At 36.5% G+C, this 12,073-nt stretch overlaps 1 long non-coding RNA gene across 1 annotated transcript in view; it reads left to right on the forward strand.

Moving 5' to 3' along the window:
* Nucleotides 1-1,340: 1,340 nt before the first annotated feature.
* LOC145664949 (uncharacterized) overlaps nt 1,341-12,073 on the forward strand; it is a 36,660-nt gene continuing 25,927 nt past the window's right edge. Inside the window, exon 1 of the long non-coding RNA XR_014127539.1 lies at nt 1,341-1,416. This is a non-coding gene — a long non-coding RNA (uncharacterized LOC145664949). The remainder of the gene's footprint in view (nt 1,417-12,073) is intronic.

The raw sequence follows: 12,073 nt of genomic DNA on the forward strand, positions 1-12,073 counted from the left end.
CCAGCTGAACTACATCTAGCCTATAGCAACGAACACGTCGTCAGCGCACTGCGTTTGCCCTGTTTCTAACAGGTGGATCAGGAGTTTTCTAGACCTAATGGCCGTCATGTCTTCTATTCACGTGACTCCCCAATTTGTCTCATGATGCTGAGCGGAAGCCGAAATTTGGAAAGCACCGGCTGGGAATCGAACCCGGGACTACGCGGACGTGAGTGCAACTCTCTAACCATTAGATTAGTTTTCCCATTGTGTAGCTTTTCACATGCCATATAATTCCATGCGACAACTTCATAATCAGGTAGTACGGTGAACCTTTATTGAAAACTTGCAGCAGGTTTGAATTGTAGTCATAGTCCAGCTAACTGTCTTCAAGCATACAGTGGAAATATGTAAGTTTGCAGCATGCTTGCCTCAAACTTACAAATTCCCATTAATCTTGAAGCACATTTGCACATAAATTTACATTACAGTACGTAGTTAGCAATACTTTTGAAATTCATAGCACACTGAACCTGAACAACATCCTATTTGCTAAATATTGGTCTTTTTGTATAAGCTGCGTAACCTCCACCTACAGCATACCAATTTTTTTAAAAAAATTTGTCCGTAGGATAAACACAGTGTTCTGCAGTGCAAAAGTATCCCTACGGGCTAGTCTCTAGTGGCTAGCTCGCATACCTTTGGTGCACAGGGTCTCGGGTCCAATTCTCGCTAAAAGAACCTTAAAATTTGAATGCATTAAAATGATTCAGATTCCGTGTCATACTCCCTTAGCCCTGAAAATGGTTGCTAAACTTCCAATCCATAATGCAAGAAAAAAAAATCCAGATGACATTTCAGTACAGTTGAAGTTTTACGCCTCACCTTATAGTCATAACACCATTGCCCACGTTTCACGATTTCGCGTGGCACAATTGAGGAAATTCTCTGCCAGTCATGACCATAGTTTGATAAGTCAAGGAAATTTTGCTTAGTCTAAATTCAATACTAAAAGCGATCATTTGGCAACATTCGGATACAGACAATAATAATAATAATAATAATAATAATAATAATAATAATAATAATAATAATAATAATAATAATAATAATAATAATAATAATACAGGTGTTAATTACTATGTCTCTATAAATTAATATGTAAAAGGAAATTTTATGTAAATCTACACCGTACTTTCATTTTTTTTTTTTTTTTAGATTAATGGAAACAAGAACAATGTAAGAAAGCGTTATTTCTGATAATTTAATGTTCTATAGATGGCAATACTGTGGAAAAGTTTGTTGTGAAGTTCCCGATGGTGATTCAGCTGGGAAAGAACTGGTGGCGCTAGTGCGCATGTCCCGTTGATTCTAGCTGAAGATCGGCTCGTCGTCGTCCGTGAGAAGAATTGAAAGGTTTGTTTGCGAGGTAAAAAGGTAGGGTTGTAAGAAGACGTTTCATTTCTTCTTTGACAGCTTTACAAATGGGAATATAAATGAAACAGATTCAAACATTTATTTTTTTTTCTGTTTCTGTCGACAAGGGAGAAGCTGAGTTATTTGTCTGTTCTATTCATAAGGCCTGTTGTCACCTGTTGCATCTTCAGATTCCGACTCCAGTAGCAAAATATTTGTGCGGTGTTGCCAGATAGAACAGATAACAAACGTTGACTGATGGTGGTAAATTTGGTCTTGTGTATATCAATCTTTAAAAAAAGCGAATATCATGAACAAACTACTATTTATTAATACATCATTATCATAATGATTATTCCAAGTTTCTGCGCTCCAAATGTGCTCATTCCCCCCAAGAACTTGGGTAAAATCCCCTAAATCTACCATGCTCCTCATAATTTACCATTATTCGCCCCAAATTTACCATTATTCGCCCCAAATTTACCACTCTTCCCCCAAATTTATCATTATTCACCAAAATTTACCATTCTTCCCCCGAATTTACCATTATTCGCCCCAAATTTATCATTATTCTCCCAAATTTACCATTCTACCTCTCAAATTTACTATTCTAACCCCTAAATTTACCATTCGCTGCTCTGAATTTACCTTTCCCCAAAATTTATCATTCTTCCTCCAAACTTTACCACTCTCCAAGTTAGGCTTGAATCAAGGAGAAACTAATAGTGTGGGGATTGGGAGAGAAGTCAGACAAGGATGTAGTATGTCGCTCCAATTATTCAGTGTTTATATTGAATGTTTAATAAAAGAAGTATTAATGGGAATTGGAGATTTCAAGGTTGAAGGACAAATCATTACTAAGTCCAGACTTCGGTTATTATAGCTAGAACCGAAGACTACAGGAGATAATGGATAAAATAGTTAACACTGGGAATCAACATCGAAAAATCGAAAGTTGAAGAATATCCCGTGGAAACCCTCCCCTATAAATCCGAAAATGAAAATGAAATGAAATCTTTGAGTTTTACGTCCCACGGTTATGCCGGTTAGGCTAAAGGAGACGGTGATGATGAGAAATGAATGAAATGGTGGAATTCCCCCATTCATTACTCACCCAAAGCGAATTATTCACCCAAAAGCGCTCGACTATTCTGCACGCTAGCTCAAATTTTTTTTGTGTAAAGTGGTTTCCTTTCTATACTATGTCTTGCTTACAGCCAGATACGACTGAGTTTGCGACGAATAATTGGAAATTACATCTCTTGTAAAGCATAAACGTATTTCTCTCACAAATCATATTTTCTTTTATGTCACAATAACTGATAGAAAACCGGTTGAATCTGTGAAGTTAATAATAATAATGCAATGATGTTAATAATAATAATAATAATAATAATAATAAAGCAATAATAGAATTGCTATAATATTACCTAAACAATAACATTTGATGAAGATGATAATCTCTTCATAAGGTCTTAGTCAGGGGAGCTCTTAAGGCAAAGCGCAGATCCATTTTAAATTGCTGTTGTGCGCATGACGTCACGATAGGAATATGTGAGCATTCTATAACAAGGATTGAAAGAACCCTGTGTGTCGCTTTTTCACGAGAAAATAGCTGAACCAATTGAAATGAATTTGACATGAAATCACCAGAAAAATACAGAAAATTACACTTGTAAAGGGGTTGTATTTTGAATGGCATAAAGGTCATCTCCTTCTAACACTACTAGGTAATAGAGGTCCTTCCTTATCATTATCTATACGTGGGAATTCATAAGTTTTGTGCTGAATACTATTGCTTGTAAAGAGTCTGTAAAAATATCCACAGCTATGATAAGCCTACTACTGGCATCGTAGATTTATGGGGGTCCGAAAGTTGAAGTTTGTGATTTTGATGCCAATTCTGGGGAGTAATATCTCAGAAGGGCCAAGTGCTAAAAAAAATCGCTGCTTAGAGTCAAGTCCTCAAAACCGGATCGGCTTATAAAGTGGATAAATTTAAGAAAAGTGAGATGTGTGACCAATAGTTGGCACCTCTGTGTTCCCGTGTCTTGCGGTACCGAAGTGTTTAAGGTCATTTGAGTGGATACCTCCGTTGGAAGTGTGTGTATGGTGTTATCTGTCGCATAGAGAATCGGAAAGAAAATTTCGGCGACCATTGTTAGAACAAAAGTAGCTTCCCAAAGAACAATACAAGAAAAACATAAGGTTCTGCTGTAAGTATTTTTAGGTCAAATTGAACTATATTTTGGTTGTTCATTAAGATAACCATTGTGCAACAATTGATTAAATTTTGTGACGCCTCGTCTTTCTCCTTAGTTGTTCATAGTTGAACGTTATGCGAAATATTATGTTTTGTAAACCGGATCTTGAATTGTCTTGTAAACAGGATCATTGATAGAAAGGTCCTATAAAGTCGACCGGTAGCAAGCATTTGTTTCTCTTGTGAAACACAAATATTTTCATTTAAAAAAAAAATATTTCTTACAATTTTGATCAGTTGTGTGGATTTGTAATTAAATACGTCATGACTTAGTGTTATCTTTTAGTATAGAAACCATCTTTCTCTTCCTAATGAAAAGTAGATTAATTTTACTACACATGAAAACTTTCGCACTTTATGCTAAATAACAAATGGATAACGTACTTAATTTCATATTCCCTCCTTGTCCCCATTGATAGTTCTGGGTAGCGGGCTAGGAAGATCAGTAGTCAGAAGTTCATGGTGTCCGAGGAAGACTGTGTTGGTGCTCAAGGAAAAAAAAAATACATTTCTTTGTGGAAAGTGTTTTGCTTCAGAATAACTTAAGAATGATCCAATGCAGCTCGTGTAACACGTGGTTCCATGATGATTGTGTCGTGTCAGGGAGAGAGAGAGAGGAAAAAAAAAGGACATTCTTTTCTGAACAATGCTTTGTTTCAAAAACATACTAGAAAATGAAGATTAAGCTACTTATTACACTTTGCTTTCCATTTATTATTCATTTAGATTATTTTCGTGTATTTTTAATATTAGAAATGGGTTATGAGCTACTTTGCAGGACATATGATCCACTTTAGACGACAAATTGCTTAATATCTAGTTTTCGTACATGTTCCATGTTTTGTTTAATATACATTCATGTTTAATTAATTAGAAACAAACGAAACTTCTTTTTTCAGTAAATAATCGTACCTTTCTATCATATGAGTGTGAAATTTCCTAATTTGTATTGTTTCCTTTCGAGTTACAGCTTTTTCTGTTCAAAATGATCCGGTTTTGAGGGCTTCACTATAGACAACAAAGTAATTCTGTATGTGAATAAACTATTGCAAAAAATAAATAAATAAATAAATAAATAAATAAATAAATAATAAAATAAAATAAAAAATAAAGAATGACTGATATTACATGGAGAAAAGAGTGAGGAGATGATAAAAACACGATGAAAACACGTGCGTGACGATGGTCGAAACCCGGAAAAAAATTAAATGTTTGGATATGTTTCATGCTAGATCTCAAAAACTACGCATGGTGCAGCAATTAGGCCCGCTTTTGTTTGTGTTCAGTTGTGCAAAAGCTTACGAGTGGCGTTTGTTCCATCTTTCTAGCTCCATGATCATTGCCACGTCTGTATGGTAAAGGGGATTACCTCCCCCTTGCACCCACGACACCCATCGTCGAACTGAATCCCGGTATTAAGGTACTAAATGTATCAGCAAAGTGTCATTGAAATCCAATCCCAGTTATGAAAGTTAATATGTTTACAAGGTTGCGTTACATCTATCCTAACTACATACAAAATTACATGAACTGACATAAAATAAACGAGTACTTGACGTGGGAAGTTGAAATTTAGTATGATTGTAGCTGTCGGGTAACTAACCTACAGTTGCCGATTTTTTTTTTTTTTTTTTTTTTTTTTTTTAAGGTGGTCTAAAGGAGGGATGGAAAAAATTCTCCGTGTTATTTCAATGGACCCTTTTTTTGATTTATAATCTTATATTTTAGGTACTTGGAATCAGAATAAAAACTTGAAATTCGATATGCTTGTACGTTTCCATTAGCCTTAACTAATTAAATCTCCAAAAATAAAAAAAAAAATCCAACCTTAGAGAGGTTTTATGAGGAATTGAAAAATCTCCTCAATGTTATTTATATGCACTGAGAAAAATCCGTTATCCGGACAGGGGTATATTGTACATATACTTCTGTACACAGAATCCTCTTGCTTACTAAAGAAATCAGTACGAAACATATCGTCGACAGCGTCACAAACTGTCGTATCTCAGTTTTCTAAACTTTTCAGGAGAGCGATTTTTAGGTTTTCACACAACTTTGAACAGCCATAACTCAAAATCTATTTTACCGAAAGGAGAGAAAATTTACCAAGTTATAACTTAAATCATAAGAAATCAGTATAGAAAGTTTTATGGAATTTGCCTGTAAAAGCTTGTGGAAAATTTGGCGGGAAAAAGATACGACAGTTTGTGACGATGGTAATCCTCTCTTGTATGAAAGATACGACGCATATTTTTTATACTGAGAACTACATTAATAGATGAACAATCGGAATATATTGCACTTTTATTGAAAAACTTCGTGTTTATTACACAAAATAATTTAACAAATGCTTCCTGAGTTTCTTGAGGGTAAAACGAAATTCCTGAGAACACACAAGAAACACAATATTAAGAGCATACTAACCATAACATAAAATAATGCTATCAAGTTGTCATTGCCAGGATATAAAATCTTGCAAAGTAATTTGCAAATTGCATGCTTTGATATTGCACTTGAGAAGGATGGCTAATGTGGTAAGTTTCTCTAAAATTGAACATGTTCAGGGTTTCGAATGATTGGAGTTGGGCCCGGACACGAGTCCTCATAGGCGTGGGAGACCCGGGTTCGATTCCCGGCGGGAACTCATGTGGTTCGGATTCCACGTTAATCAGTAGGTCCACGTCTTATATAGCCTCGCTGCTGAAAGGGGCGTTAAAATCAATCAATCAATCAAATAAAACGAGTCCTCGTACTTCTCTGGAGCGATAATTTTTGACAAGTCTGCAAAGTAGGAACTTCTATCTGGTGGATACAATCTGCGTTCTTTTCAGGGAAATAGTTATGTAAGTGTCCTCAAAATGACTTGTCTTAAACTGAATGCAGTTTGGATAGTCTTTGTTCACTTTCACTTCGCACATTTCCGTCCAATAGATTGGATCTCCATTTTCGTCACGTCTAACTGACAGAATACAAAGACATTGGGACAGAGATCTAGTCTCATACATCGCTTCTGTCAACACAATGAACGGTATATGGGTACTTTTACTTTAACAATCGGTTCAAGTTGCGAGGGTACAAAATTGCTGCCACAGTGCTTAATAGATGTGCTTATATACCCTGTGGACTGAATCTCCTTCATTTTGTCCATGCCTAGATTCAAAGAATCGGAGAGAAATTTCTCTGGTGTTCTTACGTGTTTGCACCGCATACCCCCTCATAGCAACCAACCTGAACTCCTACTAGGTCCATCCTGTATTTCTCTAACTCATTCGTTACGGATTTTAACGCGCCTCCCTATAAAGAATTCTAATATTCCATGTCCCAAATCTCCTGTCCATTTTCTTTTTCTGATGTCGTGCCAAGTTATCAGTCTTGGTCCGAGGCTTCTGTGATTGTTCCTGAAAAAGTGTCCTTTTTTTTTCTATTACAGGATGAGTTTATTAGGCTCACTCAAATCCCCAAGCTGGAGGGCCACTCCTTGTCTGCCCGCGACTGCTCATTCAGTATCTTCGCAGCTAACCTCTAGAATATATCTAAAGTCCTTCTTCTCGATCCGCAACCTGGGGCCGCGGTGGCTCAGTGGTAGAGCGTTCACATCTGGTTCATGGGGTCACGGGTTCCAACCCTGCTCCCGCCAAGTGAACTTTGTGGTGGACAAACGGCGTGTGCGTGGGTTTCCTCGGGGTTCTCACATTTCCTCCCTCTTTCTTCATTCCATCATTTCATTCATTTCTCATAATCACCGTCTCCTTTAGTCTAACCGGCATAAGCGTGGGACGTAAAACTCAAAAATGTCATGTCATGTCAATCCGCAACCTGAGGACGCCCCATGCCGTGTAAATATATATGTATACAGCCCCGCGTTGATCAAGTATAACATTCTAGCTTATGAGTTTATTTGCTTCGGCTCTTCCGAGCTTAAGATATAAGTAAAAATACATTAGGAACACATGATAAAGAAACTAAGTCTACCTGATGGATAACAATAAGAAATTATGTAAAAAGCAATGAGTTTATCAGTACGGGACTGTATACCTACATTTGGGCCACATTGTATATATATATATATATATATATATAAATGTTTTGAATATAGGCGTATCTGTCGAGTTGCGAAAGATCTGTTGCTCACAAACTGTCGTAACTCAAGATACGACTGTTTGTGAAAATGGTTTATATGCTTCATCTTAAGATACGACACAGTGACGTCATCACCACCGTCAAAACAACGCACATTACAGATGTGTCGTTTTGGGAAATTGTAGAAATCAGTGTATGCAACCACATAGTAAAATATCTCAATTTTCAATTTTTTTGAGATACGACACTTTGTGACGCTGTCGACGATATGTTATCCATATACTACACACGGACTGCCCTTAGATGTTACATCATAACGTTGCAGGATGTCTGACATCTAACAGTTTTCCGTATATCACATAACATACATGTATGTTACCTTCGTCAGCTATATGTTATTTACGTCCATTTGTATGTGAGATCCTGACCACCTATATTGTTTCATAAGGAAAGTACATATAGATGGAACACTTATACAGAAAGTATGAAACATGCGTTTTCAGTTATACGTTTTTTGTACGTTAAGTGCAAAAACTACAGGGCCACAAAACATTTTATACGTACGCCACACACAATTTTTTTCTCATTATGAAACATCTTCTACACCCTAAAATGTTCAGGCACTTCCGGCAGGATTAGAATGATAAAAAATTTGGCATGATTGTAGACTTCCGGGACAAACTCACAAGAAAATTGAATATGTTTAGTTTTTAAGAGGTCTAAAGGGGGATGAAGTAATTCCTATCTTACTTAAATGGGTGTTTTCTTGTTATATAAAATTTATCTTTTAGATAGTTGAAATACGAAAAGAAACTTGAAATTTGGTAGAATTGTAGATTTTAGAGATTCGAGGCCGTACGCCTAGCAAACGTGTGGGTCTGGGGGCGGAGAACTCAGCTAACCAAAGGCTAGTCTATTCTATATAACGCAACTTTATGAACATATTAACTTTCGTAACTGGGATTGAATTTCAATAATATTTGCTGATACATTAAGTGCCTTAATACCGCGGTCCAGTTCGGCGATAGGTGTCGTGGGTGCAAGAGGGAGGTAACCCCTTTACCATACAGACGTGGCAATGATCATGGAGATAGAAAGATGGAACAAACGCTACTCGTAAGCTTTTGCACAACTACACAGAAAGAAAATCTGGCCTAATTTCTGCATCATGCGTAGTTTTTGAGATCTAGCATGAAACATATCCAAACATTTAAATCTTTTCGGACTACGACGTGCTTTCTTCTAGTTTTTGCCATGTCTTCATTTTTTTTTTTTTCCTCCATGTAATATCAGTCATGATTTTTTTTTTTTCAATCGTTTATTCATACAGAATTACTTTCTGACCTAAGCAGAAATTGTTAGCACTTTGCACTCCTGAGATATTGCGCCCCAAAAATGGCATCAAAATCACAAACTTCAACTTTCGGACACCCATAAATCTATGGTGCAAGTAGTATCATAGCTGTGGATATTTCTGCAGACTCTTTACATGCAGTAGTATTCAACACAAAACTTATGAACGCCCCCCCTCCTTTATGTCATTCCAAAATACGGCCACTTTAAATGTGTAATTTTCTGTTGTTTTTCTGGTGATTTCATATATAGGTTTGCAACCCTGCATATTTATTTAGAAGCAAGAGCATATGCTCTCCGTGTATCTCAGTCTCTTCTCTAAACATTCGTTTTTGTTTGGTGTTCATCTGATTCGTTCGTCCTGAGCAACTGTGGTTTTCGTAAACACTTGCAAATGTAAAAATTGGCACTCCGCCGACAACAAAGATGGCCGCCATTCAGGAACACTTGTACTGTACATACAACAATGTGAATGATGTTATTGACCTTCTCATACACAAGGTTCAACATCACACTCCAATTTTTATAATTTTCGGAGATGGTCGAGCAACCTGCTCTGGACCATTTCGTATGGATTGACCCAGAAGCATGAATGGAGACAATGATTCACGTACTTACTTACTTCAATTATTTCAGATTAATGTTTTCTGTTTATTTCAACCATTTTGTAACTCATGTACGATCAGTTTTTTTTTAAAAAAAAATCTTTTCACATGCAGTGTGTAATGAAATAATGTATTATAGAATCTAAGAGTTGTGACGTCTTTAAGTGGGGAATTTTCCTTGCATCAGTTGCACAGTATAAGCCTGTTTGACAAGTATAAGCCAAGTGCGGGATCCGACGTAATGTAGTTATAGCAGTCAGGGGTTCAAGTACTTTTGTGGCTGAATGTACGTTGTTTCCTAGAGTAACCGATTCTATGTTCTCATTACAGCGACTGCAATATCCACCCAACCTATTCACCTATGTCACGGAATTACAATCCGTACTTGCGATATAGCATAGTTCTTTCGTGATCAAAGATAGAAACCAACTGGATTGATGTTACTGTTCCGCGACGTGGTACTGTTCAACTGTCGTGTTACGTCAACAGTCGATTACTACTGAACTGTGATGCGTCACGAAGCTACATCACCGAAATTTGTCCTCCAATCCTTTACACAGTTTGTAAATGTAAGGTCAATCCGATATCTCCTTCTTGCAGCTGCATTTTTAATGTACCAATGTATTTACTAACTTGTAAGCAAGTATTTACCATAAACAATATTATTAGTACGTCTAAAATTGTGAGGGTTATTAGTCATCTCACCAGTGGCCGATCTAGAAGGTAAAAAGTCGGGGGGGGGGGATCCAGTTTATGATAGATATATAATGAGTCTACTATAAATTTGAACAATATATAAGTAATAGCATAAATAATTTTTGTCATTCAGAAAACGGGGGGGGGGGTGAAGGGGAAGATCCACCACTGCATTCCACTTGTTATACAAATTTGTTTCTTGTTTTCTTCAACATTAAATCCATATGAAACACGGATCTATGAGAAACCAGCGCCCATATTGTGGTTTCCAAGGGTGGACAAGTATAAGCGACATTTCAAATATACACGGAGAAAAATGCATAATCCAGTCGGCATGTAAATGCTGTTTTTACCAGGTTACGCGCGTCACCACATTAAGTAATGTTATGTTGTTTCATCAGTAGTACGATCTACACCACCGTCCAGCGAAAATTTTGTATTGTGGGACCACCATTTCAAATCTAGAATTAACGTCATGCCCATTCCGACGGTGGTAACTTAGGTATATAATGTTGTTACTACCTTCCTACGAGTGTTCCCTCTTTGTTCTTTCTAAATCTGTGACTCCCTACCTTACGAGAGTAATAGTTTTTAACACGAAATCAATCATGTAAATAAAATTATCCAATCACAGCGAGTCTAGTTCGACGCCGAACTCCAGACTTGGCATGGTGTTCCCACCTGCTCTACTTTTATACATGAAATTACATTACTTAAGGAGCGAAATACGATGTATCCACACACAAATCCAAGTCCTTTTTTTGGTTTCAGTGTAGTCTCAAATTTTGCGGTAACCATTCTAAAATATCTATTGGGTTTTCGATCTTCCGAAGCATAATTTCCTCTAAAAAGGGGCGAGTGCCCCACCTTGCTCCGTCTGATGGGCGCCTTTGCCAATCACCTAATGTTCCAGAGGGAACAGAACCCAGAATTTCCGCAAGAAAGACAAGCCCGCTAACCGTTCAACCACGAGAAAGACTTTTTTCAGTTGACAATCCAAAACAACTGCGAAAAATATAACAGTTTTTGCAATCTAGAACGCAGAGAGAATACAAAGAAAAAAAAAAAGTTTTACAAAAGGTAGATAACGTATAACAATTTTTAAAAAATGGATTCGTGAAATTTTAGCAAACGAGTTGAAGAAACTTGAATTTGTCTATCTTATGTTTGACAGCTACTTACAACAACGACACAAGAATGCTAAAGAGATCCGTTAGTAAAAATCAGGCTACATCCAAAAATAACGACCATCCAAAGAATTTTAACAGTAATATGTTCAGCTAATGAACAATGTCTTATAATAGGAAGAAAATATACTTTGAAATAATATTGTATTGGTATTTATTAGCTATGATTAGTTAAATATTTTAAATTACGGTAATTCCTGCGATATATATATATATATATATATATATATATATATATATATATATATATATATATATATATATATATATATATATATATATGCGAGTGTAAAAAGTGCCATGTTGAAGCCTTATGTTAAATACATTATTTCCTTTCTGTTTCACCGTTATTTGAGCACGAATATTTTTCGGCCAAGACATTCCACAGAATATCTCCCAACAGTTCATTGTCCAGTAGCTGGTGTTCTCTAGTATGCATACGTTTATGTATCTTTCTGTTGCTTCTTGTCAAGTAGGTTGTGTTTTTTAACACC

Source organism: Thermobia domestica, chromosome 11 (assembly GCF_964235325.1).
Source record: "Thermobia domestica chromosome 11, izTheDome1.hap1.1, whole genome shotgun sequence".
Classification (NCBI taxonomy): Eukaryota; Metazoa; Arthropoda; class Insecta; order Zygentoma; family Lepismatidae; genus Thermobia; species Thermobia domestica.